General features: G+C 37.7%; 1 protein-coding gene across 1 annotated transcript in view; it reads left to right on the forward strand.

Annotated features, from left to right (window-relative positions):
* Positions 1–1529: 1529 nt before the first annotated feature.
* LOC131431833 (uncharacterized) overlaps positions 1530–27503 on the forward strand; it is a 176012-nt gene continuing 150038 nt past the window's right edge. The window contains exon 1 of the mRNA XM_058597736.1: positions 1530–2946. The gene's annotated coding sequence lies outside the window, so the exon portion shown is untranslated. The remainder of the gene's footprint in view (positions 2947–27503) is intronic.

The raw sequence follows: 27503 nt of genomic DNA on the forward strand, positions 1-27503 counted from the left end.
CACGAAGACTTTGAAGTTATTACATTATTATTATCTGTTTTGTGTTGTTGTATGTTGTTTGAGTGTGTATGTAACTATTTGTTTTTTTCCATACTAAGCTGGAGTACAAAGTCAAAACCCGACTGGAGTAACCGCCAGTAATTCGGCTCCCTTTTTTTAACACTAACCTTAAATAGCCCATAGTTTAAACATAATTGTATTTCCCACTCTTTAACTCTCCCACTAACCTTGTATGTGTATGTATATATGTTAAATAATAATTGTATTTATATTGTACGAAAAAATACAATACATACTTTGGCACCTCTGAGCTAAAGCTATGTGCCATATCAAATAAACGATCTGAAGAAAAAAAAATTTTCAACTATTAAAATTATCATTTAGGGGTGAACCTAAGTTTGTGCTTAGGGCACATAACCGTTTTTACTTTTCTTTACGTTTCGTCTTAGACTCGTCAGTGCAGAGCAGTTCAAATTGAACTGCTTAATGCAAACTTAAACAGTTCAACTTGAACCGCTAAGCAGACGTAAAGTTAATGCTACTTGCAAAACACTTATTAATTGGCACCGAAGTGCCATGTCTTTGCTGACGTGCCGAACGAAAACGTTATTTTCGGCTAATACTGGCCGATTCAGGTTTACCCCTAAATGAGCATACCTGAATCGGCCAGTATTAGCCGAAAATAACGTCTTCGTTCGGCACGTCAGCAAAGACATGGCACTTCGGTGCCAATTAATAAGTGTTTTGCAAGTAGCATTAACTTTACGTCTGCTTAGCGGTTCAAGTTGAACTGTTTAAGTTTGCATTAAGCAGTTCAATTTGAACTGCTCTGCACTGACGAGTCTAAGACGAAACGCAAAGAAAAGTATTAAAATAATGTTTTCGTGATAAACGTGATATTAACAAAAATCTTACCTCTTTTTCCATTCGGTAGAATTAGAGAAAATACTCAAACAGGGAAAAAGTTATTAGGAAAACAAATCTGAAGTGATTTCGTTACACTTCCGTGTTGTGAAATTTTGAGAATGCACCCAGATGAACATAGTAAAGAAAAACGTAGTCCTACGTCAAAACTTGGCGGCGGTGAATAGTTTTGATTTCGCCTCAAGCGCCGAAAACGCTCACTACGGCTCTCTGTTATCCTCAACATCACACGAACTAAAAGTTTTTCGTATATTATTTTCCACCGAGCTTTTCTGTATAAATTTCTTTTCCATGATTAAGAAATTGCAAAAAAAAAACAAAAGAATACCCATTCGGTCACCCCTCGGTTCCCTAATGATACGAAAAGCTCTAAAGAACAACGCATGCTTTCCGGCGCTGTGTCTCGGCGCTTATCGACACTCATTCTCTCGGACTCTCCACGGTAGCAGCATAAGCTTTCAAGAGCAACAGAAGAGACTGGGTTCCTTATAGCCAACCTGTCGGCCACTCAACACTCACACGATTGGCTGACTGACTGACTGACTGCAGGCAGTAGGCCTAGCGCTTCGTTGGTCGGAAAGCGCACCCGTAAGTTCCAACTATGGCGTTGTAGCGAGCGGACGTCTTTTTTCGTTTGTCTTACCGTGTCGCCGCGGCGCTCTTCGGTTATTGTGTTGCAGTTTAATACCGTACAGGTATGTGTTATGTTGTTATCTCGAAAGCGCGCTATGGTACGTGTTAACAATTTGGGTTTTGTCATTTCGTAACAAGTGAAAGAAGAAAAAGAAGTTTCGTGTGGAAAAATTGATAAAACAAATGAAATCGGCGAAATACCCATTTTTCCTTCCGCCGGGTGGATGCTCTGTTGTTGAAGTGAAATTTGTTGTTTGTGGCTCGTGGCGGAGGTGGTGATGCCGATAGAACATCGACCGTCTTATGAACTATAGTGCACTGTCGCTTTCTTTCGCCGCTGAGAGGAGGTGCACGCTTTTCACCCACCCCATTTCCTGTTCACGACAACAGTTTTTGGTAGCTCTTTTTTCTTCTTTGCTGAGAAACAACCCACCCTACCCGCCGTGCAAGAGTGAGAGCACTCACGCCGCTTGTTCTTCCGGCTGAGCTACGTCACCAAACTTCTTGTGCTCTTCGCAGTACGTGTCGACAAAGTTATGGATGCGGTTCGCTAGTGCATCAACACGGAAGGCCAATCAGGAGTTCCGGCGTGCCGTGAATAAGTGCATCGTTTAGAGTGTGGAAAGCAAAAAAAAAGGATTTCACTTATCGAGAACACAATCCGGCAGTGACCTGACTACCCAACGGATCTTGGAGGGGTGAGTTGGTTTTGCCCATCCACCAACGTTTTCACAACTACCATATGGTACGGTTCCGGAGCAAGTGTATCGCGATTTTTCTTTCGGGACACGGTTACTATGGCGAAATAAACCACCGATTTATTGTTTATCGAGAAGTGTTTTCAGTGAGTGCCCCTGTGCCGAAGCACTGCTTTGGCTCTGCAAGGTGCTAAACGGAAAGGAAAATAAATTTAAATATTGACTCTGTCTGTTTTTCCCATACTTTTTCACTCACCGTGAAACGTCGCCAGTTACAGTTGAGCTATTAAATTTTTTTTTCTCTGTCCCTGACTACCCGGGGCTTCATATGGGTGTTTTGTAAATAAGGTTTGGAGAAGGAAAAAAAACCACCAAGTGCTGAGAAAAATTAAGCGCTTTCCCCCGTTGTAGTTGTGCGATTTGATTGGTGTGTGGTGCCGTACCGCCGTTGTGCGCCACTTGCTCAAGCCACTAGCGGTGGCTGAAGTCATCAACTGTCAAAGTGCCATCAAAACACACATCAGTATGCTGTGAATAGTGAAAAAAAAGCAAACGCAGCGATGTCAGCAGGTGACAACTAACCGGTGGTAACTAACAAAAGGGAAAAAAGAAAACAGTCACACACGCATACCAGCACTACTAGGGAACGTTTGGACGAGCCGACGTTTTTTTTCTGCTGCAACAATTCAAGGTAAGTCGGACAAGTACTAATTGAAATGATTTAATTTGACACTTTGCCATCGCGCACAGGCGAGTGGCTTTTGTACACACACCAGATAGATCACAGTAGGCAAAGGTGGGCACGTGGCGAGCGAGTATAGCGAGATTAACGTACAATTTTCATTTGTCGCAGGTCGACCCTTCCATCGTAGCAGGCCATCACTGCCCGGTAGGAACTTTGGCAACAATGAATCAAGCGTAGCCAGAAGAAAAACCAATTTAGTTATCGCTGTAAATGATTTCGAATGGTTGTTTTGCGAGAACTCCCTTGTGCTTTGAAAGCATTTTTTTTCCTTTGCTTACTAACCTCTGAACTTTAGATTCCTTTGAACGACCGTGCGATCACTGTGAACATGTTTTTAAGAGCGAAACTAATTTCTTGAAGCTTCCGGTAATACAATACGGTTTGTCATTTGTAGAGACGATGCAAGAATCGTACTGCTCTTTAAACTATTCCAATTGGTCAGTTAACAGGCTTGATTAGTTTCGTTATACTAGTAAATGCAAAGTATTTCAAAAGCATTATATTAAGGGACTGCAATTAAATTAGATTGCATGGCAACACAGGCATACCCATCACGCTCTACCCGTCCCCCAATTTTGTGATTTCAAATCAATCTCGGAAACAATTTACTATCGGAAAAATTCGTTCATCTGTCTGTTTCCAAAATGTTTACTAGAAAAGTGGGGATATGAAAAATAACAGTACTTTCATAATTTTTCATAAAATGTTCCAACCTGCGGCTTTTGGGATGTGAAACTGCGGCTCTTTAATCCGATACGCAAATATGTTTTTTTAAACCCTTAAAAATCGATCTAAATCAATTAACGAGAACTAGACACCACTTATATCCTTTTCATCGAACCCTTCCTCCGTGACACGTGCTGTCAAAGTTTTTATTTCCGGTCAAAATAGTGACTTGAAGTCTTTTTGAAGAATTCTCAAAAAAAAAAAAAATGGAGACTCAGTATTCACACCTCCTACTTCGCAATAAAGTATAAAGCTTGCTTCATTTAGAATTTGTACAAACTTTACTTCATATTGTGGCGCTCCTGGTGGATGGATTTGGAAGTTCTTGGCACCCACGTGTCGGGAATTTTGTCAGCTTCACGTATGATTTTTGACATTCCGCAAATCGACTGTACTTTGTAAACAATCAACATGGAAGCCGAAAGAAGAGAAAAAATTGTGCACAATTATTTGAAAAACCCATTGTGGTCTGCATCTAGGCTAGCTAAACAGCTGAAATTGCCCATAAATACCGTATGGCGCGTTATCAAACGGTATAAGAAAACATTGATGACGATTCGGAAGCCTCAAGCCAATCGTCGGAGTGGAACTGTCGACCGGAAACTGCGTGGTAAGATTTTGAAGACGATTAAGAGGAATCCTAATCTGTCGGACCCTGATTTGGCCAGAAAATTCGGTGCTGCCCATAGTACCGTGAGGAGAACTCGACTCCGGGAAGGAATCAAGTCGTATCCAGCTAGCAAGCAACCAAATCGGACCATGAAACAGAATAGTGTGGTCAAAATTTGTGCTCGGAAACTATATGGCCAGGTGCTGACCAAGTTCGACGGGTGTCTTCTGATGGACGATGAAACCTATGTCAAGGCTGACTTCGGGCAAATCCCTGGTCAAAAATTTTATTTGGCAACGGCTCGGGGTTCGATGTTCCAGCCGACAAATTGTTTTTGCCGACAATTTTGCAAGAAAATTTATGATGTGGCAGGGCATTTGCAGCTGTGGCAAAAAAACGAAAGTTTTCGTTACAAATAAGACAATGACATCGGAACTATATTAAAAAGAGTGTCTCCAACAACGAATTTTGCCGTTCATTCGATCCCACGACCATCCCGTAATGTTTTGGCCAGATTTGGTAAGCTGTCATTACAGCAAAGCCGTTTAAGAATAGTATGCAGAGAAAGTGGTCCAGTTTGTTCCGAAAAACCTTAACCCACTCAACTGCCCCCAGTTCCGCCCTATTGAGAAATTCTGGGCAATCATGAAGAGGAGACTCAAGGCAAAGGGAAAGGTTGTCAAAGACATCAATCAGATGACGACCTGGTGGAATCGGATAGCTAAAACGATGGACGAAGAAGGTGTGCGCCGCCTAATGAGCCGTGTTACAGGAAAAATTCGAGAATTCCTTCGAAACCGTGACGAATAATTTTATCCGTATTTTTTCTTCAAAGCATGAAGAAAACGCTACATTTGTATAATAAAAGATCTTAAATTCAATAACAAATAACTGAAATACAGGCAATTGTCTTTGTTCCAATTCAATCTAAAGCAAGCTTTAGTGTTGGAACATTGTGCTTGAATGAAATGAATAAAATTTTCAATAAAAATTTTTTCAACCGCCATAATTTAGAAAAAGACGAATGGTTGCAAAAATTTTACTCATTAACTATTTTTTACTGAAACAGCTTTCTGTTCGTTAATCAGTTCGATAATTGAACTGATCTAAGAGGGAACAGGATCAGGGTCGTTTCGCCGAAAGCCATTTCGCCGAATGGGCCACTTCGCCGAATGCCATTTCGCCGATTCCTGCTATTGGCGCTTACAGGTTTGTATGCAAGAGACCGACGCTTCTGACTTTCGGCGAAACAACTTTCGGAGAAACGACTTTCGGAGAAACGACTTTCGGCGAAATGACCCGCTCCCGCTGGAGCAAGGGATAATTTGAATAAAAAAATACTAATTTTTTACGAAGAAACAGCTTAAGGCCATCGTCCAAGTACCATGCGCGCGGGTGCTTTTAGGAAATTTTCGATGGAAATTTTGAAAAATTTGACAAAACCAAAAACATACAGACCTTTGGAATACTTTTATCTATCTACAGGGTGAAAATGGTTGGAAAATTCGGAGGCTTTTCCGAGTCTTATCAAAAATAGCTCTGAATAATGAGTGTTCTTGTGATCTTTCACAATTATCTGGAAAAATAATGCGATCACATAATTTTTTTATCAAATAATTTTCATGATGGATACAAAGATTACATTCGAACATATTTTTGGAAAACCATTTTGCGCTTTTCATAGAAAATCCACGAATTTCAAAAATTTCCACGAAATCGGTTAAATGAAATTCGTTGAATTTCCATGAAAAGCGTGAAAAGGTTTCCAAAAATGTGTCCTTGTCACCAGCATAAGGTTATTTAAAAAAAAATCATTCCATCGAATTATTTTTTCAAATAATTGTGAAAGATTACAAATAAAGCTCATTTTTTCAGTGCTATTTTTGATAAGACTCCGAATCCTCCGAATTTTACAGCCATGTTCACCCTGTAGATAGATAAAAGTATTTCAAAGGTATGTATGTTTTTGGTTTTGTCAAATTTGTCAAAATTTCCATCGAAACATTCCTAAAACCACCCGCGCATGGTACTTGGACGATAGCATTTGAAGCAAATTTTTAACTTTTTTTACATTATAAAGCATCTTTTAAAAAATATTTAGTTGAATTTCCGTACATTAATATTGAAAAATAAGACGATAAAAGAGCATTCCCCGAAACCTCTTTTGAGAATCACGTTGCGAGGTGACTACGATAACTCATCGTAGAATGATCTAAAATCAATTACCTAAAGTACGAGTTATTTCTCCCCCCTCTGTCGTTCTCAAGTTATTATTTTGATTTTGTTAACAGTACGTGGCATATTTAAGCAAAAAAATGCCGAATTTATCGCTAATTTTGAGGTGAAAACCTACCATAATATTAAAATGGAAAATTTTCAAAACCGTAGGGGGGAAGCATTTTATACCAAGAAAATATGTTCCAAGTTTGAAAAAAATCGATTCAGTAGATTTTGCAGTATTGTGTTCACGGACTTCGGAAAATTGATGACTGTTTATCCCTTGGTCTTTGATTTGAACCCAGTTCGTGAAAATCGGTCACACTATATCTGATCTGAGGTAAGTGAGTAAGTAATCAGTTTCGATGATGGTTTCCGTTTTTTTTACGGCGTGTACAAAATTGAACAGAGCACACCGTGTACATCATATGTGAAAGCATGTTGTGTTTTCTTTCTCCGTTCCAGCACGTACCGATGCGTACGGGCTTTGTAGCTTTATTTTATATGGCGGATTAAATGCTTTGACACTCATGCTTCAATTTAAATCAAGAATCGGTTCAAGCATCGCTGAGAAATCGAAGTGAGTTCTAGTTTTGAAGTTTTTCTTCACAAGCTTCGGTGCTTCCGTAACATAAGGGTACTACCAGTACTACCGATTTAAATTTATATGCCCAAGAAACTACCAAGTTTTGCAAACTAGAATAATTTATCAGTCAGTTTTATTTGATTTATACTTGTTTTTGTTATCGTTTGTTAAAGAATACTAATAGAACTGATCGCGCGGTAGTTCTGAAACCAGAAATCCGATTCGGATAAAATATTCTAGGCGCGAAGGATCAGCAGAATATCGGTGCGAATATTTTCCTTGCTTTATCATGGCGGAAAACGAAAATGCTTCTCCGCTGCTACGATTGACAAACTGTTTGCGTAAAATCACTGCCTTAACGCTCTGTTCCGTCCAACGCCTAATCAAAAGTGGTTGAACTGAAACCATGTTTTAGCTTTTATATATTCGTCCAGTAGATATTTCGCTTATTTCTCCCAAGTCAAGATCCTAGAAGTTTGAGCAAATCCCAATATTATCCTTAAAATTTTAACATAAATTGTTAAGCAATTTTTCGAAAACGTGACATAAAAATTGCCTTTTTATCTTCATTACAGCAACAGATATTCACGACTGAATTCTATTCATTCTTTAACGGGGTGTTCCACAATAAGGAAATTTGTACTCACATCAAAAGCCTATTATGCCACGAGTTTCACCATTTTTTAGCAATTTTTAGATTTGACCCCGCAAATGCTGCAAAATGGTTTCAAATATAAAAAAAAAATCCTCCCTTGCACTGACAACATCGACGAGGTCTCTTCTTTTTTACAATATACACTGAAATAAAAAAAACTGTTTTTATAATCATTAGATTCGTCATATGAACCTTATAATTCATAGAAGTCTTATGAAAACTTATAATCTTTATCAAAAATGTACAAAATTGATAAGACAATTTGTATGAAAATCCTAGATAACTTATTTCATTACAATACGGATCATGAAAAAGTTGTCCTGTTGGTTACACTCTTCTTTACCTACTTGTGCAGTTGTTTATTCGTTTTCATTAGTTTGTTTCGAAATGTGTGGACTTTCAGCAGAACAATGTCGCAAAATTGTGTACAAATGGTGCACAGAACGCGGACTGTCACGAAGAATGATAGCTAGTTATACGGTGCGAGAAGGGCAAGTGTTAAACCAATCCGAGACATCGATTGAAGTCGAAAAATTTGGTAAGAAAGCTATGGTCTGGCAAGCAATGTGTAGCTGCGGTAAGATTTCGAAACCCTTCATCACCACTGCTTCAATGAACAGCAAAATATACATCAAGGAATGTTTACAAAAACGACTTCTACCCATGATTCGAAGCCACAAGCATCCTGTTGTCTTCTGGCTAGATCTTGCTTCTTGCTACTACTCGAAATCAACGGTAGAATGGTATACTACCAAAAATTTCACTTCCGTCCCAAAAGACATGGATCCACCAAATTGCCCACAACTTCGACCAATTGAGGAATTTTGGGCATTAACGCAGGCACATCTTAAGAAACATCTCTCGGCAGCCGAAACCATTCAACAGTTAAAAAAAGATTGAAAAAAAGTGTCAAAACTTGTCGCCAAGAAGTCTGTACGGAATTTAATGAGGAACGTTCGCAAGAAGGTTCGCCAGCTAGTCTACAATGGCTAAGTAGCAAATGTTGAGAATAATATTCTGTTGTTGTAGTCTAATGTTATCAGTATATCGAATAAAATTTGAATATCTAACACTTGTGAATTATTTACAGCGAAATCAAAGTGCGTCCATACTTTCTGGGACAAACTTTAAATAAGCAAAATAAGTTAGTGTATTTAATGTGTTAAAACGAAATTATTTACATAAAACCGTTTTTTTAATAAATAACAATAAATTTTTGATAAATATATAAATATCTTTTATTGCAACTTGGGATCCTCCTAAATATTATAAGGAGTGTATCGAAAATAAGCTATCCACAAATTTCTCTTTCAAATTATAATAAAAAACGATATTTCATTCAAACTAAAAATTGATCCTTTATTGTACGAGGTTAAACTTGAGCATAATGAAAACCGGATAAAATTTAAGTTATTCCGTCACGAATTTTAGAACTTTTGATCGAACGCTTTTCATCAAGTTCCGGACAAGTGTTGCATCGCATGTTTCGGACGTTTGAGCCCAAATTTTTTGGAATTCCTGCATGTTCCTTACCAGTCTTCTTGAGGTTTTATGGGACGAAGCAGAGTGCAATTTGGTGGATAATTGATGTTTTTCTCAACGAAATTTATACCCTTGTCCACAAGCCAATTGAGAGTGGTTTTAGCATAGTGAACCGACGCTAAATCCGGCCAAAACAGTGGAGGTATTTAGTATTGTATTGTATTGTGGACCTGGAAGGGTTTTTGAGTCCTCCTTTACATAAGTCTCATCGTCCATCAAAACGCATGCATCCGGACACTGCAAAAGACGCTATTACATTTCCGGGCCCTTGTTACTGCTCGCTTCTTCTGTTCTACACTTTGTTTCGAGATTATCTGCTTCTTGTAGGTCTTCAGGTGATACGCTGGATCATTGCGACACTCGTTCCTGCTTTTTTGGCCAAATCACGTATTGACATTGATTTGTTCTTCATGATTAGAGATACCACTTTCTGGTCCAGTTTCGGGTTTGAAGAACCGGGTTTTCTGTCTCTTCCTGGTAGCTCATCCAAATAATAGTGTTCCCCAAACTTATTAATGATGGTTTTAACACTGGCAAGATGAATTCCAAACCGCTTCGCCAATTTTCGCATAGTAATACCTTTCTCACTTAGCCATGTGTCCAGAACCTTAGTTTTTACTTCCTTTTCAATACGCGACATTTTGAAAACGCTGAATTTCAACCGCACAAACAAGCAAAAAAACGAAAGCTGACTGCCAAACGCACAGCATGCTGTGATCTGAGTAAAAAAAACATTACAAATACATCCGTACAACACAAATGTATGTGGATAGCTTATGTTCGATACACTCCTTAATTTTTCCCCAAATTTGTCAAATTTGATGTACTCCAATTTGCCAAAGACATGTAGACCCTTATTAGAATGGTACCACTTCTGGCCTGGAATCTGTTTTCGATTAATGATCACAATGGAATAACAATCTTCTTCAAGCCATTTTTTAACTCTTGAGCGTGCGTTTTAGCTGTTAGATTTTTGCTTGTGATTATGTTTTAGCACTTATATGGTTTGATAATGTAGCTCTCTTCAGGGTTATCTAGCTAGCAAATCCATAGACTTTCAGAACCAGCTCGTTAGCTTTATTATGTTTCTTACCGCCAGACCTTCCCTGGCTCATTCAGATGAGAAAGTTCCTTTAAAAGCGTCTCTACAGGGTCCGGCACTCGAAGTGTAACCAATTAAAAAGGCCATAAATTCAGTTTGGAAAATTACTTTTACTTAATTCAAAGTACAAAATGTGTAAAAATAATACAAAATTCAGAATCAATTCACTTTTGCTCGATATGACCACCTTTTGCCTTGACTATGACCTTGAGACGGTCAAAAAACGAATCGCAAGCTGCCCGAATGTGACTTGCAGGTATTTTGGCCCACTCGCGGACGATAACTTTTTTCAGCGCCTCGAGACTGGTGTATCTTTTAGTTCGGACTTTGCTCTCCAAAATGGCTCAAAGAGAATAATCCATTGGATTCGCATCTGGTGAATTCGAGAGCCATTGTGTGGACGTGATGAAGTTCGGAACGTTGTTTTTCAGCCATTCTTGGTTCACTCGAGCTTTGTGAGACGGTGCCGAGTCCTGCTGAAACGTCCATGGTCTGCCACCGAAATGTTTGTTTGCCCACGGCTTCAAAGCAACATCCAGAATACTTTCCCGATAATATGTCGCATTTACCTTCCCTGGGCTTTGGATGATGAGCTACAGGGTGCGTACCCCCGCTTGGCGGATGGGGGTGGGAGTCAATTTACACTTCGCGTATTGACAAAGTCGGCCCATACCGAGATCGATCGTTCGCTTATAAATGTAAAAAAATGAAAATTATTATGTAGTCTGAATCGATCACGGAGTGGACAGGACTAATAGTGCTTGAAATTGACAATAGGTCATTAGGTGGTTTCGAGCATTCTTATGCCTGGATTTGGTCACCAATTTGAATTATCTTGATCCAGTTGGGATTAATGTTAATATATCATATTCGTCCTGAACTTGGTGAATTTAATTCGAAAAGGAGGACTAGTGTTATCAGGAATAGGAGTAAATTGACATCTTATGAACCGTTTATGAACTTTCAAACCTTTCCGATCCGGTTCGGTATCGGTAATGTTTACAAATTGCAATGACGGCGAAACTGATTGATCAGGTGTAAATGCACTCTCAAATCAGGAAAGGTTTGAATGTACTTAGATTTCTCCAACTTGGACACAGATGTCACCTTCTAACTAAGATTGTGAGATGTGTGTTTCTGGAAGAGAACGGTTCACGTGGACCATTTCATACAATCACACCTAGTATTTCATCACGAAATACATGTAGTTCTTGTTTCCTGGTTGCGTGCTCAACACTAGAAGGCCCAAAACTTAGTTTAGACCTAAATTGCTCAAAAGCATTTAAAATGATTGAAAGAAAGAAAGTCAAAATAAAAAAAACTGACAGAATAACTAAAAGCTGGTGCAGAGTGCCTTAGTGCTTATAACGTTAAACTAAGAATTAAATAAAGATCACAGAATGTTAAACAATCCATCCATTGTGTACATAGTGTGACTTTACTGGGCAAGCTAGTGTTAAATGCGCACCCTTACATTATATAATTTAACGAAAGCACTAACATCTGATTTTATTTTATTTTATTTTATTTTAAAAACTAAATTAAATGAGAATGCTGAAGCAGAGGATTGTCATCGAGGATTCAAGGCCAAAAAGACGTGAGAAGGAAGACCCTAGTATTTACCAAGATAGTGATGAAGGATGTTAGGTAACAACCTAACTGTCGGTAAGTGGTGGTGTGATGAAGTAGAAAGGTGAGTGAAACACTAATTTTTTTTTTTTTTTTTAAATCACTTTTATTATTATTATTATTATTGTTGTTATTATTATTATTATTATTATTATTATTATTATTATTATTGTTATTGTTATTATTGTTGTTATGACTTTATTATGATTATTATAATTATTGATATTATCATTATTATTATTATCATCATGAGCGTTATTTTTATTGCTCTTATCTCTCCACTATTGTAACCTCCCGCTTTGTGGAGAGGTGAAATTAAATATGTCCATAATCAAGAGTCTTTTAAGATTAAGCTAATGAATTTCCAATCTCTATACATCCAAATTAGCGATAACATAATAAAAGGGAAACTATATAATAATTTCAAATAATGGAGCACATGAAGTTTGATGGAGGAGTAGTGTTAATTAAAAAAATACCTGGAGATGGTCACTGTCTATTCGCTGCAATAGTACACCAAATGTACAAAACAGAAATTGGATCCAAGGACCACCATTCCAAAATAAATTAGTTACGTAGACAAGTTGTTGAACATATTAAAAATAACATTGATGACTATAAAAGTTCTTTAACGATCACTATATGCGAAAATCGGCAATCAAGCTCAGTAATAGACATTGATCATAAAATTCACGAATTTTTGAACCGACTTGGAAAAACAAACGAATGGGGTGGAGAGGAAACGATATCAGCAGCAGCAAAAACATTGAACAGAAAGATTATTGTATATAATGAAAACGCCTCAACTATCTCATTTAACGAATCAGCAACAGCATTTGGAGTCCTGAGAATTGCATACAGAAGCTACGGAAGAGATACCAGAAACTCATTACGAAACCATTATGACAGTGTCATTCAAAGAATGAGCACGCCAAATATGCACGTCATCCTTTCTGATAATAGCAATTCTGAAAATTATAAGCAAAAATTTCTCCCACCGGTTGAAAGAATTACAGACTTGCAAAATAAAATAGCTATAAATACCTCACAACTAAGCAACTGCTCTGAGAGACAACATATTTCTGTACAAATGAATAATAACAACAAAGAATTCAAAATACTTAGCTGGAACTCAAGGGGATGTTCAGTCGAATCAATGCGTAGAGACATGGACGAACATTTCGCTAAAGAAGGGTTTTTACTAATCGCTCTGCAAGAGACAAGAATGGCAGAATGCTGCATTGAAACCAACAATTATTACTGGTTCAATGTGAACACAGCTCACGAAGGCCAAGCCAGAATTGGTGGTGGAACAGCTGTCGTAGTGGCGAAAACGGTGTATAAACAAAATAAATTCTTCAAAATTAGTGATAACACATGCTCATATATAATGAATATATTTGGTAAAAATATTATGTTTATATCAACATACATTAGGAGTGACACACAACATGAATTCGGAATCATTTCAAGATTCCTCCTCAACACGCAAGCGGACTCGAACAGAAACACTATAATCATGGGGGACTTCAATGCTCATATTGGGTCAAAAGACCTGATCGATGATGATACTAAAATTGTGGGTAGGAGTTTGATGCATGACTATTGCAACCAGAATGGAATAAGTCTAAAACATTTTATGCACGGATTACAATTACAAAACTACCTAACATTCAGCAAATCACAATCTGTTCAATACACATGGACGAACGGAAAAACAACATCACAATTAGACCACGTACTAATGTCAAAAATGGATTTCCTTATGATTCCAATAATTAGGGCATACTTCCTACCTATGTTAAAAAGTGATCACAAAATGATTTCATGTACATTAAAAAGTAAAACAATACCCATCAGTCAGACACAAAAAATTGGCAACCCCTCCAAAAGACTAAGATTTGACTTAAATGCTTTGAAAATGAATGAAGTTGATCGAAAAAAATTTCAGAACGAATTGGACCAAAGGCTCACTAACAATAGTGTAAAAGAGATTTCTGGGATTGATGAAAAATGGAACAATGTCAAAAGCGCCATATTAGAAGCTGCGGCAACTCATCTAACTAGCACAGGCTCACCACCCACACCGCGAAGAACGAAAGCGCTAGAGGCATACGAAATTGCACACACAAAATGTCTGAAAGACAGACACAATCCTATTCTTAAAAAAGAGCAACGAAAAACAAGAGTTATGAAGAGAAAGGCTTATCAAAATCACTTTTCTGAAAAAGTCGATAACTTTTTAGCAGAAATTCAAAATGAAAATCCACTGGCACAAATGTCAAAAACATTCCGCTTCATAAAAGTACACAAAAGACAAAAAATGAATAAAAAACGGGCCTATATAAGTATTCAAAAATGGGAAGATAAACTGCAAAATTTTACCACCGTAAATGAAATTCAGCCAAACAAATATCTATTAAATGAAGACGACGGAAGAAACGCTGGACCGAATCCATCCTTAGAAGAAATTAACAGAATTATATGGTCAATGAAAAACAACAGCGCCCCAGGGATAGATGCAATTCATAGTGAATTTTTAAAATATGGATCCGAGTCACTCACACACGAGCTGACAGAAATAATAAATGAAGTTTTCAGAACAAACGCAGTACCTAAATCTTGGACTGAAACTTTGCAAATCCCCATTCCGAAAATTCTAAATCCAAAAAACACTAATGACTACAGACGTATAACTTTATGTTCCATCGCCTACAAAATTTACGCGAAAATCTTACTAACACGTCTAGAGAGCCAAGTGGATCCAATTCCTGGTTACCAAATGGCATTCCAACACAAGAGGAGTGCTACAGATCAAATTTTCGTTATACGTCGCATCTTAGACGAAAGGTGGAGAAAAGGATGCAAAACAGTATTAGTATCTTTGGACTTGAAACAAGCATTTGATCAGATAGATACATCTAAAGCAGCAGCAATAATGACGTCCATGGGAGTTTCAAAGGCACTCATAAACCGCATCATATCAGCATGCATCAATGAGACAACAACGGTGCAGTGGTTCAACCAAAGAACAACAACTAGGATTAAAACTAGAGGAATCAAACAAGGATGTCCACTAAGCCCGTATTTATTTATTCTCATGCTCCATCATGTTTTATTATCGGTTCCAGAATTTATGCCAGAAATAAAGTTAAAACAAGGTCATCAAATTAAAATACCATGCATAATGGGGTATGCGGATGACCTCATTTTCATTTGCAACAATGATGAAGATGTCGAACGACTGCTGGAAATTTTGGAACCGCTACTATTATCAATCGGACTAGAAATCAACGTTAAAAAAACTAAGGTTTTATATAGGGATCCATTTGTTGTAAACGATATTGAGCAAGAAAAACTGGCAAAATTTGGAAAATATGAATTACCAGTAGTCACCATACTACGTCATTTGGGCGCTTATATCACCAGTAGTTTGACCAGAAATGCCACTACTTCGGAAAGAATAAAAAAGGCCTACAAAGCATTCTTTCATCTTTGCTCCTTCTTGAAACGGCATCCTCTAAAATGGACGACAGTAAAACAATTATACCACTCATTAATCACACCAGTGGCTACTTACTCGATGGAGGTAGCAACAATTCTGAAAATAAACCGTAACTCGCTTAGACGGATGGAAAATGAAATGCTTCTCACGCTACGCAGCATGAGTACTGATGGAATAAATGAGGATGGAATTGAGGAGCAGGAATCTAGTTCAGAAAGCAATGAAGACCAATCAGAAAATCCCAACATTGCACCTAATTGGTTGAAAGGTCATACCATAAATAATAAAATAAGAATTGCGCGCATCAATTTCTACGGTCACATACTCAGAAGTGAAAACGATAGCATTCTAAAAACTGCTTTAGAGCATAAAATTCCGATGAGTAAAAAAAGAGGTAGACCTGCCTATACATGGCGCACATGCATCCGTCAAGACATCGAACGAAGTTCTATATCTATTGGTGAATGGCAGGAAGCAGCACAAAACAAATCAAGATTAAAAACATTATCGAAAACACTATATGATAAAATGGTAGAATCTGAATATGAAATGTCCAGTGATTCTGACCAAGACAGTTCAGGGAGCAGCTTAATCCCAGAAGATTGGGAGAACTAATAACAACCAACATTTAGGATGATGTTACGAGAAAAAAAGAAAAAAATCACTCATCAAAATAAACTTAGAATAAAAAAAGGACATGAATTATTAGGAATTTATGAAAATGATGGATTATACATGAAACAGGTAATCAATTGTCTAACAAAAAGATTTCAATCGCACTTCTTGGTGTGTGTATGTGTTTATTTGTGTATGTGTTTGAGTACAGAAATACTTCAAAATATTGGGTCATTTTTAGTCGTGCAAATAATACGGATACCACTTATAGTTTATTACATTGAGATATTAGCAGGTATCCGGCATAGTCATAAATCGCGAGAGCCAAAAAATGTGTTGAAGAAAAGGAAAGGTTAGGTATAATCGACAAAGTTAGAAACAATTAGAATTGATTAGATTGGATAATGTAAGTAGACCAAACATATCTACATTGATTAGGGAACTTCAAAGTAATAATCGTAAGTACCGCTTCAGACATAAAAAACTATATAGGAAAGCAGGGCCAAGACTGAAGCGGATACAGTGCGAAATTTTGCAAAGCTTCATCGACGAGGACATTTAAGACACAGAAGCAGCTGGCAGGATGACAAAACACCAATACGATACAGACGCACGACTCAATGATTGACTGGTTACAGGGTGAAGCACATACTTCCTGCCCAAGTGACAAATTCTATGGCGAACTTGCAATAGAAGATATTCGTATCTTTCATTGCAAATTGATAACCGAAAAGGAATCTGTCGTTTGGGTTACATGCTGGAGGATTTCCTCCTTCGTTACTAGTGTTCATTTGGGCACCATAGCCTAGTTCGTCTGGTATGGAAAGTGTGGATCGTTGTAACCACCCCCCTCGGCCAGAGTAGCCCATAAAGGGAAAAAAAAAAAAAAAAAAAAAAAAGATAATATGTCGCATTTACCTTGACGCCAGGCTCGAAGGTCTGAAGTTGTTACACTTCGAGTGCCGGACCCTGTAAACATCACCAATGATGGATGTCTGCTGTCGCCTTTTGCTCCGATTGTTTTGCACTTCAGCCAATGACATATTCAATTGACTTTTGGCCTTCTAATGATGGCATCAGTTCGACTTCAATGCATGAATAAGCTAATCTGCCGGTATTAAATAATTTGAACCCCGCGATTTTACTACTAAGTAGGTTCCGCTTATCCTCAGTATAGCTCAATGGCAGAGCAGTTCCGCGGATAGGAAAATTCGAGTTTTCCCTCTATGAGATATTTTTTCACAAATGTCATTCTCGTTACAGCGTAAACGATCAGCATAATGTAATCAGGTATCAATTTTACAGTCAAACTCCAGTCTAAGGTGATTTTTCTCCAAATGTTGAGTAACAAAATTTTTTCTTCGAATTGATTTCGATGACCTTTCTTGGTGTGCAGCACAGTAGCTAACCTAATTACCTTCCTCCCATTTTCCGCTGCAATGCTTTTAACCCGAGAAGGTAAATGTTAAATGTGTTCTAATCAAAAAACAAACCCCTCAACGTAAAAACCCTAAAAAAAAATCTAGAACAAGTGCCAACACAGCTTGTCACGTGTATTACAACAGCATAGCAGGCGTTGCTTGCAGGAAACATTCATAAACGCTCATTTACGAATATGCAAAAGTACCTACAGTCAAATGGCTTAAGCCGTTTGCGGCAAGAAAAGCAATAATTTTAAAAACACCTACCCAATAAAACAAAACGTCGACGTGTTGCTTGTTAATGTCCAGTACGCGGAGGTAACGAAGGTAATTAAAACCCTCCGTAGCACTACTTAATTGCGCGACACTTAGCACGACGCGGTCGCCACCGACAGAGGTCATTTCGGGTGTTCACAATCACAGAGAGAGAGACCTTTTAGCTAAAGACTTTTCATCCCATCGCAGTTCGAAGTACGCGGGGTTTTCCCGTGCTTAAAAGGTTTTAATCAAATTTGACTACGGTCATCAGTCGCTGTTTCGCCTGTCACCCGCCGTGCTAGTGCTAGTGTTGCTAGTAAGTAAGCAAAAATACTCGACACCCGTGTATTGTTGTAGCAACGGAAAGCAATTATGGCAAGGCCTGCTACATACTACGGTCATCCTCAAACTGACTCGAAAAGCGGGGAGTCCCCTTCATCGGAAGCGAATATTTGTGCTCATCGTCACGGTTGTCAGCAGGTTTTTTTTATTTCTCTTAATTGGGTGCAATTAAAGCTCATGGGTCGCTGAGATTCCGTCCGCCGGCCGATTTGGTTGCTAGCGAAAAGGAGAATAGAAATTCTGCGACCTTCGGTTGCTCGGTTGCCAATCCCTTGCGGTGTTTTCTTAACGCTATCGAGAGTCCGAGGGTTTCGTTGTTAAGATTAATTATAATTAATTGAAACGTTACCTGCGAAATACATTACTTCCATTAGTTTTGTTCCAGGCTGGCAACACGAAAACACACGTGGGACACGTGACACAATTTTCAAACGACACACACAGTAGCTCAGTTATGATTGCTTATAATTCATAATTCATTGTTTAGGAGATTCTAGACAGAAGAAACAAATCGCTTGAACTGTTTCAAAGAACTCAGATCTCAACTGATGCATTGTGTTGAAAAACGAAAAAATACGTAGCAGCTCTCAGCATAGAACCGACTTTGAAAAGCATGTCTATCCAATAGTAAGACGTCAATTTCACTGAAATTATTATTATATATATATTAATTTAAAATTGATTTAGCTTATTATATATTTAAAAATAAACGCTTTGTTTTGCCTCGAAAGTATATTGAAACATGAAAAATTGTAAGGAAATTATCTTTTGAATTGCTTGCGACAATTATGTGCATGAAAATTTCTTGTAAATTCACAGAATATTTTCATCTGTGAGTAGGACAGTTGCACTAGTCTTGCAATGGTTCGGTACGCTAATAATCATTGATGAAAGTATCAAGCTGTAGACTACCATAGAATTTTATCTGGATCCGGCTTCCAGTTTCGAAACTGGTGATAATATAATTAAAAACCATCATTTAGAGCAAAGATACGAAAAAACGGGAAAAATTCTTCTGAATCTGACTCAAAACTGTGCCAATTTGTAGGTTATGTTAGTTGCTGGTCAAACGAAACAGACTTCGGACATATTCCCGATTCCGGAAGTACTGGAAACAACAGTCGAAAGCTAAAAAAAAAAAACAAGGCTCACTTCATTTTCTCAGGCAGGCTGAGCCGTTTTTAAAAAACTTAGACTCAAATGAAAGGTATTATGGTTTCATTGGTTGCTAAAGAAACCTACTTAAATCCGATTTCCGTCTCTGGAACTACAAAGAGGCCATCGTCCAAGTACCATGCGCGCGGGTGGTTTTAGGAAACTTTCGATGGAAATTTTGAAAAATTTGACAAAACCAAAAACATACAGACCTATGAAACACTTTTATCTATTTACAGAGTAAAAATGGCTGGAAAATTCGGAGGATTTTCCGAGTCTTATCAAAAATAGCTCTGAAAAAATGAACTTTTTTTGTAATCTTTCACAATTATTTGAAAAAATAATTCGATAGAATGAAATTTTTTTTTCAAAAAAAACCTTATGCTGGCAACAAGGACACATTTTTGGAAAACCTTTTCGCGCTTTTCATGGAAAATCAACGAATTTCATATAATCGATTTCATGGAAATTTTTCAAATTCGTGGATTTTCTATGAAAAGCGTGAAAAGGTTTTCCAAAAATGTGCACGAATGTGATCCTTGTTGCCAGCATAAGGTTTATTTGAAAAAAAAATTTTGTCATCGCATGCTTTACAATATTATATAACGCTTATTTAAAGTGGCACATTAATTTTTTTAAGGGGGTAGTACCAATTTCAAATAAAAAAATAATTTTTCACGAAAAAAAATTTTTTTTATTTTATTTTGAATATAAAAACATTTGAAATATTTTTGCTCAAGATATGAGTAATGTTTAAAAAAATATTTTTTGAGATATACTCGCATTATTTTAAAAACAGTTTATTTTTTGGATTTATCTACGTAGAATCTACATCAATTACCTAAGTATCTACTACAAAGTTTGAGATAGCATTTAAATGAGTACCTTTTCCCAATACTTTTCACAACCTAATCAATTAATTAGGTAATCAATGCTACCTAATAAATCATATCACTATCAGTATCAGTCACGCTATCGTCCGAGTTTTCTGTATCGCTAATTTCTTGCTCTGTATTTTCTTGTTCTGTTGCAAGTTCTTGCGTATCAATTGCTTCCAGTGACAATTCCTTTCCAGCTTGCAAATTAATATAGTGTATAACAAGATAATAATGTATATAGATTTTTCCTATACATGCTATGCAAGTATGCAAATAAAGACTGTCCCAGAAAGTATGGACGCAACCAAAAACCGCTGCCATTTCTCAATGGTTCAGAATCTGTTAATTTTTATGGCTGCGTTCTGTTGTTTACACTCTTCTCTAACCACTTGTGCAGTTGTTTATTCGTTTTCATTAGTTTGTTTCGAAATGCGTGGACTTTCAGCAAAACAACGTCGAAAACTGTCACTGAGAAAGATAGCAAAAATGGAAGGAGTAAGTGAAAAGGCCGTGCGAAATGCAATCAGGAAGTTCGGTGAGGATAACACCTTTGAGGATAAACCGAAATCGGGTCCTGCTAACCCTCAGTTGGATAAACGTATACTGAAGGCGTTCGAGCAAAAGAAGGAGTCCGAGACATCGATTGAAGTCGAAAAATTTGGTAAGAAAGCTATGGTCTGGCAAGCAATTTGTAGCTGCGGTAAGATTTCGAAACCCTTCATCACCACTGCTTCAATGAACAGCGAAATATACATCAAGGAATGTTTACAAAAACGACGTCTACCCATGATTCGAAGCCACAAGGATCCTGTTGTCTTCTGGCCAGATCTTGCTTCTTGCCACTACTCGAAATCAACGGTAGAATGTTATAATACCAAAAATGTCACCTTCGTCCCAAAAGATATGGATCCATCAAATTGCCCACAACTTCGACCAATTGAGGAATTTTTGGCATTAACGAAGGCACATCTTAGGAAACATGTCTCGGCAGCCGAAACCATTCAACAGTTCGAAAAAGATTGGAAAAAAGTTTCAAAGCTTGTCCCCAAGAAGTCTGAACGGAATTTAATGAGGAACGTTCGCAAGAAGATGCGCCAGCTAGTCTACAATGGCTAAGTAGCGAATGTTGAGAATAATATTCTCTTGTTGTAGTCTAATATTATCAGTATATCGAATAAAATTTGAATATCTTACACTTGTGAATTATTTACAGCGAAATCAAAGTGCGTCCATACTTTCTGGGACAGTCTTTAAAGCGACGAAAGGCTGTTTTCATTCTAGCTGGCTGATTACACTGCACTATTTAGATTAAACCCAATAAAACGTTATTTAGCATGAATTTGATTCATAGAAGTAACAGGAGCGCAGCGTTGACAGCAAGTCTCGAACACGCAGTAGGCGCAGTGTTTGAATGGTGCGCTTGAATTGGCATAGCGGTAGTCTGCGCTCCTGTTACTTATGCGTACGTTATTAAAGCTAAATGGAATGGCATAGCTAATATTTTTTAATCAGCTGCATAACATGCAGTTTTAATGTTATTATTAATATTACAACTATTATTAATCATAGCATTCACTGCTTTTATTAATGATGTATTGCCGAAATAATTTCAAAAACATCACTGAACATTTTCAGAAAAGCTCAGTTTTTGTTGATCGGCAAATTTATTCATCATGTATTTTGCAAAGAGTTAAGATACAACGGCTATGAAAAATCATTTCCCAAAAATCTTCTGCTCGAGAATCATATCACATTTATTAAATGTTCGAACTTTTTTCTTGTACATCATCGAGCAGAACGTTCGCTAATGTACTTTTCACAATTGATTGTCGCGTTGTCAAAAAGTCAGTACTGAACTTCTCTGTAATGAGTTTTCTGATCGATGATTTTTTTTTGACTAAAAATCACTTGTGGAAGTTTTCAGTCGCGATTTTCCAAATTTTTGATTTCTTCCCAACACTGGTTCCAGGCACGATCAAAATTATGGGTTGATATAATTTCGAGACATTTTTAGGCATGTCTTTCTCTACACGTCGGTTTTTGCAGTGTACTTCAAAATTTCAAACAGTTTGTTTTTATTTTTTGTAGAAAGAATGCATGCACCAAAACTTTAGTTATTTCTAATGATTACCGTAATTTTCGTCAAAAATGTTACCGAACAACGGAATTAATTCTTAGTGTGTATGCACAAAAATGCCCAAAATACAGTTGGAAAAAATTATCGGAAGAACCGTAAAAACATTTAAAATTAATACACTGATATTCACTCATTTTTGTCAAATCGATTTTAAGTGATTTTGTACTGTGATTCTGGTCATGTCTTGTCTGGTCAACACGTGACCGGCCAATTGATTCAGGGATTCAAGAAAATGACAAATAACACATAGGCTTAAAAGTACTGGGCCTAATATATAGATGGCGCTAGCTTTATTTCTGTCACCTTTTTTCAGTTAATACTAACTTTTAAAAGATAGCTTTGAAAATTTCATGATATTCTATTCATTGGTTTGTGAATTATTGTTCTAGAGTGACGAAGTTTTGTTATTTTCAGAGCAATGGATCAAAAACAATTCCGAGTTTCAAGCTAACTGACATCGTAAAGATATCAAAAGAACGTGTTGGCTCTATATTGCATGAGCATTTGACTATGAGAAAGCTCCGTTCAAAGTGGGCGCCACGTTTGCTCACTGTTGACCAAAAACGAGAACGCGTTGATGATTTTGAGCAGTGTTTGGCCATGTTTAAACGTAACAAATCGGAAGTTTTGCGTCGATATGTAACAATGGATGAAACATGGATTCATCACTTTACTCCGGAATCAAAACGATCGTCATCGGAGTGAACAGCAACTGGTGAACCTCGTCCAAAGCGCTTGAAAGCACAACAATCGGCTGGAAAGGTTATGGCCTCAGCATTTTAAGATGTGCGTGGTGTAATATTTATCGACTATCTTGAGAAAGGAAATTCCATTAACAGTGAATATTATATAGCGTTATTGGAACGTTTGAACACTGAAATTGCTAAGAAACGACCGCATATGGCAAAGAAAAAAACGTAGTTTCAACAAGACAACGCACCGTGTCACAAGTCAATCAAAACAATGGCAAAATTACATGAATTGAACTTCGAATAACTGCAACCCACCGTATTCGCCAGATGTGGCTCCCAGCGACTACTGGCTGTTCTCAGATCTGAACAAAAGTGCTTGCCGGGAAGAAATTTTGCACGAATGAAGTGGTTATCGTCTATTCTGAGGTAAAAGAAAAATCGTTCTACAAACGTGGTATTAAAATGTTAGAACGGCGCTGGAATGATGAACAAAGATAATTTTGAGCCAAAAAATTCGTGTTCTCTTTTTTAGGTCCGGGACTTTTCAGCCCATGTGTTAACTCTATTTTGGTTGTCATTATCAAAACAACCGACTAGGCCTACTGAGTGACAACGATAAATTATGAATAGAAGAAGAACTAGTTCAAATAGAAGTGTCAAGTAAACGATATCCGAATAATTTGTTATTTTGAGTGAAACATTTCGGAAGCTAATTGTTGAGGTAAACTGGCGCTCATGATTAATTGTTAAAAACAATAGATGTTCGCATGTCTATTCAAGCGCAAGCAGAGAATAAACATGAATAAATCTCGTTATATGCGTATGACGACGACGACGATAACAGCACCAACGATCTTCGTCAACGAGCAACCCAACAACTGATGGCAACTCAATGTCTCTAAGTGCATTTTAATGATTGCCGACAATTTGGTATTTATTGTGGTTATTTATTTCCTCTGGCGCTTCACAGTCGATCACCACTACCAAACCAACACATCGATCGGTCTCGGTGGTGTGTGTGTGTGTGTGTGTGTGTGTAGGAAGACGAGCAAAATTAATGAGGCTACAAATTGCTTCGCCACGCCAGACCGATCTCCTCCTGCCCCTGTTTTGCCGGGGGCCGAGACGAGCACGAGCGAGTTGAGAGCGGACATACGAGGCAACGATTATCGCTTTATAAATGCCGAATTATTCTAACAATTGACTGACTGCGCTGGTGGTGGGTGAAATGTTAGTCTACCGTCAAATCGGTTGGAATTTCTAGTGACTATAGCTATGTAATTACCGAAGTGATTATTATCGACAGGGAACGGCGGGGCAGCTGAAAGGTGTGTGTGTGCGCTAAGTCAGTCAGTCAGTCAGTCCGGTTCGGTAGCACTGAGCAAAGTGATTTAACTGTTTAATGTCAATCAGAGAGAGAACTTCAAGTGCTGGCGGTCTTATCGCGGTAGCTTTTGTTGGGCGTATGAGAATTCTGCTGTCAGCAAAGAGATGCTGTGCTCTAGGGCTCTACTGGACCCCGGACAACGGATGCGATTGTTCCGAAGCCAAACAATGACACAAAACTTCTAGACGTGGTTGGAGGTGTGTGAAATAATTATTCCGAGCAGCATTGTTTCCTGGCCAAACCCACTTCAGTGGTCGCCGCCTGCTGCGATGGGAGAATCATGAAAGCTTGCCATGATGCTACACTGATCGCAACAGAAGCTCACGCGTACCTACGCGACTGAAAAATAAAAGCAACTCAAAAAACTACGACAGCTCGTCGTCGTTGGCCATAAAAATAAAACGATAGCGACTATGGTAGTGCGCGGCTTGTTATTTAATTAAGTGATTAATCAATTGCTTCTCGGGTCTGCTGAATGAGCGCTGCCGGTCAGCAGCAGCAGAGAATGGATGATTTCGTGTGTTTTTTTTATTTTCGTCATTCCTACCGTACAATTACGAATGTGTTTGTAATCGCAACGGTTAGCATGCAATCGGTTCATTGTTTGGTCGTGATTTACATAAATAAACACGTACACTATACTGATAAAGCGAAATTAAGTTAACCATTTTTTTTTGTATTGAATCGTGAGTGACTAGCATATCTTCGAACGAACGGATCGGGTATGCAATTACTGACTCTGACTTGAGGGTCAATTACGTACGACGAAAATGGCATCACTGCATGGCGACAACAACAACAACAACAACACAGTTGTGATCCTCTGTAACAATAATCGCTATCCGACGCCACGATGACTGACGGGCTTATCCGAAGTTGTTCTCCGCCTGACATTCCGTCAAACTGCACGTTGCAAATCATTTCCGACTGTTTAACAAATTACGATTATGCAATCTGTTTGAACGACGCCACAGACGTGTGCAATTTATATATACTATACTATACCTGCCTGGTTGAGCCATCTTTTTTTTTCTTGGTCACTTCGTTAGCCTACAATGGGTGACCAGTTGCGCTATATCTTCCGTCTCCCGCGTAATTGTACGGCGGATAGAATCTGTTCCGCACATGCTTGCACCACGTTTTGTACACGTAAGGAACGATACGTAATTGGTCATATGACGCAAGTGCAGAACTTTGAGCAAGTGTAGCAAGTCGCCTGAAATCCGATGCATTTAAGTCCCCTATTACGAAAAATTTCGGTCGATATCATGTGAGTTTTTGCAAATCGCCTTTAAAGAAATTTAATTGTTCGCCGGTGCATTGGAATGGCAAATATGCTCCAGCGATGAAATAAATTCAATGAATTGATTCAACTTCGATTCCCAAGCTTTCAATAACTTTAGTATTGAAAGAAGATAGAATTCGATGTTTAATTTGCCGTTGGACAAAAATGGCAACTCCACCACCCATTCCAGTAAACCTGTCGAATCGATGAACCATATAATGTGGATTGCTTTTCAATTTGACATTTGGTTTAAGAAAAGTTTCTGTCACAATGACAATATGAATTTTGTGAACTTTGAGAAAATTATAAAATTCCAATTTAAAATATTCAAATAATTATTTATCATCACTGTTAAATTTTGAATTCATTATAATATTATTTGCGAATTGCCATCCGATTTGAAATGCTTCAAAAAGTGATGAAGTCGAATTGATTCGGATGTTCATTTTTTCAAATCTAAAATCTTGTAGGTAGATCATTTTATTTTCAGTTATATCGCCTAAATCGACTTCGTTTAAAGAAGCGAATGGCATTGATGTAATATAGGTAGGTAGACTGCCATTAGAAGAAGATGATATGGCCGATCTACCCATTAATGAATTGTTTTCTTTAGAAGATGAACTGCAAGGCCTTCCTGTGTTTTGATTATTTACATTAGAAGAATTAAGTGGTAGATTTCTACCTGTTAACAAAGCTTAACTGTCATTAGAAGAAGATGATGACGAGGTCGATCTACCTGTCAATAAATTGTTTTCGTTAGAAGATGAACTGGAAGGCGTACCTATTTTTTGTTTTAAATTCGAAGAAATAAGTACCTTAGAAGAAATAGGCGTGGCATTTGTAACGGGTTTTTGATTTTCAGGTATGTTCTGTAAATTTAAGGTCGTTGATTTGACTTGTTATCTAAGCGAACGAGCGTTTAAAATTTTTTGCCTGACAGGACATTTCAAATAATTAAATTTATGATTTCCATCGCAATTTAAACATGAAAATTTATCAGTGGTTTCATTCATTGGACAAACGTCTTTCGAATGCGATTTACCACAATTCAAACACCGTATATCCATATGACAATTTTTGGTTCCATGACCGAAGCCTTGGCAACGACGACATTGCGTTAAGTTTGCAATACGATTATGCCGTTTATAATGTTCCCAAAGAATTTTATTATGGGAAATGAAACGTACTTTTTCTAAAGTTTTCAAATTGTTTTCATCACTTCGATTGAAATGTATTAGGTAAAGTTCATGGGAAATTCCAGAGCGTGGTTTAGAAGTACCATTCGCTCTTTTTTTACTCTTAGTATTACTTGGGAAGGGGGCAAAACCAAGCAATTCTTTTAGTTCATTTTTAATTTCATCAGTATTTTGATCATTTGATAAGCCTTTCAAGACAGCCTTGAAGGGTTTGTCTGATTTTATATCATATGAAGTTTCTCGGACAAATATCGGATAAGACGTTCGTAATCTTCCAATCCATCAACCAAGACTCGACATTCTCCTCTTCGTCCGATTTGAAATGAGACTTTTACTTCCGGGATAAAAGTAGAAAGCTCAGTACGGATTGCTTTGAAGTCGGAAATCATCACCGTCGCTGGTGGCATAGATTGTTGTTTCTTCCCAGAACGACAAGCGTCAGTTTTGGGATTTTTTGAAGAATTTTCTTCTATGTCGCTACAATCGGATTCAGGAAGAATCTCGTAACATAGGACCAACGGAAGGGAAATCCGTCCGTTGTCTTTTATTTTTACATTCAGATTCT

The sequence above is a fragment of the Malaya genurostris genome, chromosome 2 (assembly GCF_030247185.1).
Source record: "Malaya genurostris strain Urasoe2022 chromosome 2, Malgen_1.1, whole genome shotgun sequence".
In the NCBI taxonomy this organism is placed as follows: Eukaryota; Metazoa; Arthropoda; class Insecta; order Diptera; family Culicidae; genus Malaya; species Malaya genurostris.